The following is a 6,000-nucleotide window of genomic DNA, read 5'->3' on the forward strand; positions in this document are numbered from 1 at the left end:
TAAATGTCTTTGCAATTTGAATCAGCCAATTCTGAAATAATTATTATAGGAACAAGATATAATTAAAGGTCCTAGAAAGATAATTTACTGTATCTGAGGGCCCAAGTCCAAAGGCAACTCTTTCTCATTCAAGAGCAACCCCAAATTTAGGGAGGCAAATTCTAAGAAATTCCATCCTACTGTGATTGGGAAAAACAATATGCTTTGATTGTGAAGTTCAAGAGATGAAGAACTGGAGAAGTTCAACTGTTATGAGAGGGGCCTGTGCACAAAACTATGTCTTCCATACATTCTACCAAAAGAACATTGACTTGGATGTTCATACCCCTCCTTTTAAATATGAGTCTTACTCAATTGAATTATCTGTCAGTCATTCAACCACATCCATTTTTGAGCAACACTTGATGAGCTCTGGAAGCCAGGCCCTGGGCCAGGACACAGTAAGCATTAGGGCATGCTTTCTCCCTCCTGGGGATTACAGTCCAGTGGGAAGACTGAGGCAATCCATGTGCCCCCAGGTCTCACCAGACTGACTTTTAAATTATAGTAAGTCCAGCACTCCAGATGAACCTTGTCCAAAGAGTTTGTCCTAATAAATAAACGAAAGGACTTTGACTCTCCACAATTTTTTCAAGAAAATCATGACTGCATGAAGCTGATTGCAGGGTTACAGTATCTGAGCCACATCTCCATGCAGTTATTCTCCTGCCATCTCTGCACCTCCGTCCAGGCACCCTGCACACACCATCCTTCGTAGTCAATGCACTGTAAAGACAATCCCTGTCCATTAGGGTTCATCTGAATTTCTCCCCAAATTTGTCCATGTCCTTCCATTCTACCACTTTTAAATGAGTTAGGAAAGGGACAGGATCACTTTGGGAGAACTGTTGTTTGTCCTCAGTAACTCTTACAAAACTCTGCTCTGTTATTGGCAGAAGGACTGGGCAAGAGGCAAAGTTCAGTTACACTCAGGACTTAATCACTCAAGTTAAATCATTGATTAACCTGTTTAAAAATACCCCCCTATAATCATTAACATGACAACAGAATTTCCATGTTTCCCCATTTTTCAATTATCTTTTCCAAGGAGAAATTCCAGCGTCCCCCTACCTGATGGAATATATTCTGTACCTTCAAAGTCATTCATTATCTGGGAAATGGAGATGGCAAGAGACAGACTTCTTGCTCCTCCTGTTTACCATCCTGTGAACTGTAGCTTTTCACCTCTGCTTCTCTGTAAAGTGGAGAAAATGACACCTGATCTGCTTGAAGGAGAAAGAAGAAAAATATCCATAGCAAGTGTCTCTTCAAGCCCCTATCACTGACAGAAAACGGCTGTTTAAAAGGAGTATTGTCTGTGAACCCAGGGTAAGAGACCTTGGATTGGTATTTCAAGGACTCCTAGACTGAGGGTGATGCTCTGGAGGGAATCTGAGTGTTCTTTCCATCCATCCCAGTTTTCAGATTCAATGGATACTACAGTCATTCTAAAGAGGTCAAAAGGCCCAACATCTTGGAAAACCAGTTCTGTGAAATGTTAGTTAAATTATAAATTGAGGACATCTTCTGGAGTACATTTAAAATGCACATACACTTCAACTTAGAAAGCTCTCCTCAAGGAATTTACCCAGAGAAAAACATAATTAGCACAGTGCACCAAAGTCTATGTCCTGGGATGTTGGACAAATAAAGCTTTCCATCAATAGAGATTTATTACCTAAAATAGATGGAGTCTTCCAGCTTTATCTTCAGCACACAAGGAGATTGGAAGTTGTCACTTCCATTTTTAAACAAGAAGCTGGCAAACTGAAAACCAATGACTTTTTTTTTAATCCATCAGAGAAGTGAAGTTGTTAAGTGACTTGTCACTCTTAAAATCTAGAGATACAGGCAAATCCTGAGCGCTATAGCCAAGACTTCCTTAACCTGGAGCAAAAGCCACCTGAACCTTAACTGGCAGGAACACTTAAACAGTAATTTTGACAAATTGCTGGAGGACTGGTGTGGTCCAGTGTGAGAATGAGAAACTCCCTGGTTGCCACAGTCTTAGGAAGACCCCAGATTTATATGGTGATGATCCCTTCACTGATCTGGCTGACAAAGGGGAGCGTAATCATTGTGAAATGTGCTCAGAGCCTTCTTTTTAACAAAGATCTATTCTCCAAGGGAAATGACTTTGCCGGATCCCACATCAGCTATGTGAGGGACATCCCCCCAAAGCTCCTTCTAGTCTTCCTGTCTCATCTACAGGATTAGAAAAAGGAAGAACAAATTCCATGGGTATAAGGGCTTCAAGGCACTAAAATGGAAAAACTAAAGCCAAAGAAGGGAGTCAAGAGTGAGATCTTTTTTCTCAGGTTAAACTCCTGGAGAAACACTTGTGAAAGTCACAGTCCAGAGACAGAGGCCCATGAAAAGGCTGAGATCACCCATTAGACTTTAGGGCACCTGTATAATAAAATGGACTCTCTTTAAGGAGAAGTTCTTAGGAAAGGCCTAAGACAACAGAGGACACAAAAACAAGGACACTCAAGGAATTTAAGTCCTCTGGCATCTGCAGCTCCAGCAAACACTAAACACATCCAACTCCCAACCAGAAGAATATAAAACATTACACTATAGCTACTGACCTCAGCTTTTCCAATGCATCGTGTCCAGCTTTCATCAGAAGGATGTGACGTTAACCAAAGTGATAGGAAAAAGAAACACAGTCTGAAAATACAAAGTAAGCATCCGAGACAAACTCAGATCTGACCCCAGGTACTGGAATCCTGACCATTTAAAATAACTATAATTAATGTCAAGGACTCTAATGAGAAAAGTAGACATTATATCATACCAAATGAGTAGAGTAAGCAGAGAGATGGAAACTCTAAGAAAGGATCCAAAGAAACTGCTAGAAATCAAAAACACTATAGCAGCAATGAAGAATGTCTGTGATGGGCACATTAGAAAAAAATGAGTAGGAAAGAAACAGAACAGAACCCTCAAGAACTGTGGAACAATTTTAAAATATATACATGTAATGGTAATACCAGAAGGAGAAGAAAAACAGAGAATAGGTGAAGTACTAATGGCCAAGAATTTTTCAAAATTAAATACATAATGGAATATTATGGAAAATAATTAAGGAAGATGACTCAGGTTTCTATTTTTGCATGAAAAGCTATAGTTTTGCACAAAAAGCTACATTATTGAATTTAGGCAGTTTATAAAATGGTATGTATATACACAAGTATACACATATAAAATGATTTCTGAAAGAGTCTTTACTAAAATATAATGGTCAGATTTATTGTGATTTCATTTTCACTTATTTTGTAATTGATTTTTAGAGATAGAGGAAGGAAGAGAGAGAGAAATATCAATGTGGGAGAGAAATATCAATTGGTTGCCTCCTCTATGCACCCCAACCAGGGATCTAACCTGTAACCTACATATGTGCCTTGACTGAGAATTGAACCCACGACCTTCTGGTGTACAGGATGATGCTCCAACCAACCAAGCCACCTGGCCAGGACAGGTTTTGCTTTTTTAAAATTGAGGTCCACCAAAGGATGTGGCATTCATTCTTTAGCTCATTTTTCTTTTTAAAATGGTGATTATGTTGAAAAGGTCTGGGCAGAAATACTAAGCATTGGTTGTTTGGGTTAGTTGGTTTGACCTTGGAAATCTATTTAGAGGCATCATAGGAAAATTAGGGAAGGAAACTTCATGGGGCACCGATACTGAATGCACAGGTGGGGGCCCTGAAATACCTGTGTCTTCCACCTTCACTTTTCCATGTGTGGTGGCTGACAAGGCCCAGCAGAGTGCAAATGGTGGGAGGGGTGCCCGTTGTTCCTGATGTGGGCCATTGGGGGTTCCTAGGCGGAAGGCTTCAGGACGCGGGGCTGGTGGCCGATGGCACCATGGGGTCCGTGGGGAGCCTGGACAAGCAGAACAGCAGTCGTTCTGGTTTGAAATGGGTGGGTGTGTTGCCCTGACTGGTTTGGCTCAGTGGATAGAGCGTCAGCCTGCGGACTGAAAGACCCCAGGTTCGATTCTGGTCAAGGGCATGTACCTTGGTTGCGGGCACATCCCCGGTGGGAGGTGTGCAGGAGGGAGCTGATCGGTGTTTCTCTCTCATCGATGTTTCTAACTTTCTATCCCTCTCCCTTCCTCTCTGTAAAAAATCAATAAAAAAAATATTTTTTAAAAAAAAGAAAGAAAAGAAATGGGTGGGTGTGTCCTCAGGAAGAGTTAGATTCCATTAAGAAAGTTGATGTGTATGAAATTGTTGTGATGAGACGTCTTATTGTCTTGTTGACCTTGGTTTACTCTAGTTTGGTTGTATAGGTGGCTTGCTTGGTAGCCTGAGAGGGACTAGTTTTCTGTCACCCTTTCTCCATGGGGTTTGGTTCCTAACACATGCATTTGAGCACACTCTTATAATCGGAGAAATTGGGGTGACCCCTTTCCCACTGGGTGTTGGGGGTGGGGTCCTTATGATATCTTAAAAACAAGAATTTTCTGAGACTTGCACAGGAGGGTGAGTGATTTTTATTTGCATGGAATTACATTCCTGACTTTCCAAAGTCCCATTCCAGTCATAGAAGAAGTGTAGCTGGGGTTTCAGTAAAGCTAAAAGCAAAGCCAGTGTCCACAGCTTCCGTTCCATGTTGCAGCCAGGTCCAGTTCAGCATGAGGCTGGTCACAGTACATTAGCCCATTGAGTGTGGGGTCCGCATGGCCCTGGGGAGTGTCAAGCTCTGGCTTCCTGGTGAAGCTGTCCAAATGACTTGCCTATGATACTTGGCCTTCCCTTTGTTCCTTTCCTGTTATTAATAACTAGATTGATTACAATGATACCACTCTCACCGTTTAATAATGCCTTCTACAAGGGCAAGACCTGTCCCCTCCCTTTAATAGTCTGTCTGCCCTTGACGATTATTCTTGGGTGAAGCTCTGTGGTTCAGATACATCACCCCAAATGGAACCCAATTTCTTTAAACCAGTCAGGAACTTCCATGAACTTGTAATGTTTATTTAAAAATATTTGCCACTGTTATTTCACATCAAACTCTAGAAGTTTCACTATCAATGTGTTTAACTTCTCCAGAAAAACTCATGAACATTTTCCTTTCGGGAATTACATCTAAATCCTGGTAACTATTAAAAGGAAGACCTGGTTTATTTCAATGTCGAGTTTTACATTTTTTTCTTAAACAGCCAAAACCCATCTTTCAACTTCTTAAGTTGAGGACACTGTCAGGTACGAGGAGATAAAAATATATAAGCTTACCTAATGTGTTTTTCACCAGTGCTTACCACATTACTAAAATGAAGTAATTTGAAAAAAATGCATTTACCACAAACAATTCACATTTTACAAGAAAACATACCAACAAAAAGATATATATATTAAACACATCAAATACCTGCCTATGGAGATTGGGGAAGGGGGAGGCAAGAGTGACAAATGGGAATTTAAGAAATTAAAATGTAATAAAAATAAATCACCCTAACGTCTCAGCTCTCGGCTTCTTGCCTCATACAGACACCTACAGGGATGCCCCACTGTCCAGGCAGGGCCTTCCCTAGCCCATTGGTGCCCCTCTCCTTCCTCTTGGAGTGTCCCCTGCCCCATTAATCCCTGTCCTCTTTCTCTACAGCCCCCCCCCCATACCAACACCTATTTCCTTATCCATTCACTTCATGCATATTCTCTTTAACTCACACCCCTCGTTCTCAGTCTCTGACCCTAACCCCACACCCATTACCACCCTCCCAAGCCAGAAGCACACCCCATCAGACCCTGACGAAACACAAAACTAAGAAAACTAGTCCAGAACTCCTTCCCTTTGCCTGCCTGCCTGCCTTCTCTCTCTCCCCTCTCCTCTCTCCCTCCTTTCTTTCCCCCACTCCCTTTATCCCTCTCTGTCCCTCAGGCACTGCTGCTGGGCTGGTCAGTAACCACTCCAGGACGCCTCTCCCGAGCTCCTCCCCTACCCTCCTGAG

Source organism: Myotis daubentonii, chromosome 4 (genome assembly GCF_963259705.1).
Source record: "Myotis daubentonii chromosome 4, mMyoDau2.1, whole genome shotgun sequence".
Lineage (NCBI taxonomy): Eukaryota > Metazoa > Chordata > Mammalia > Chiroptera > Vespertilionidae > Myotis > Myotis daubentonii.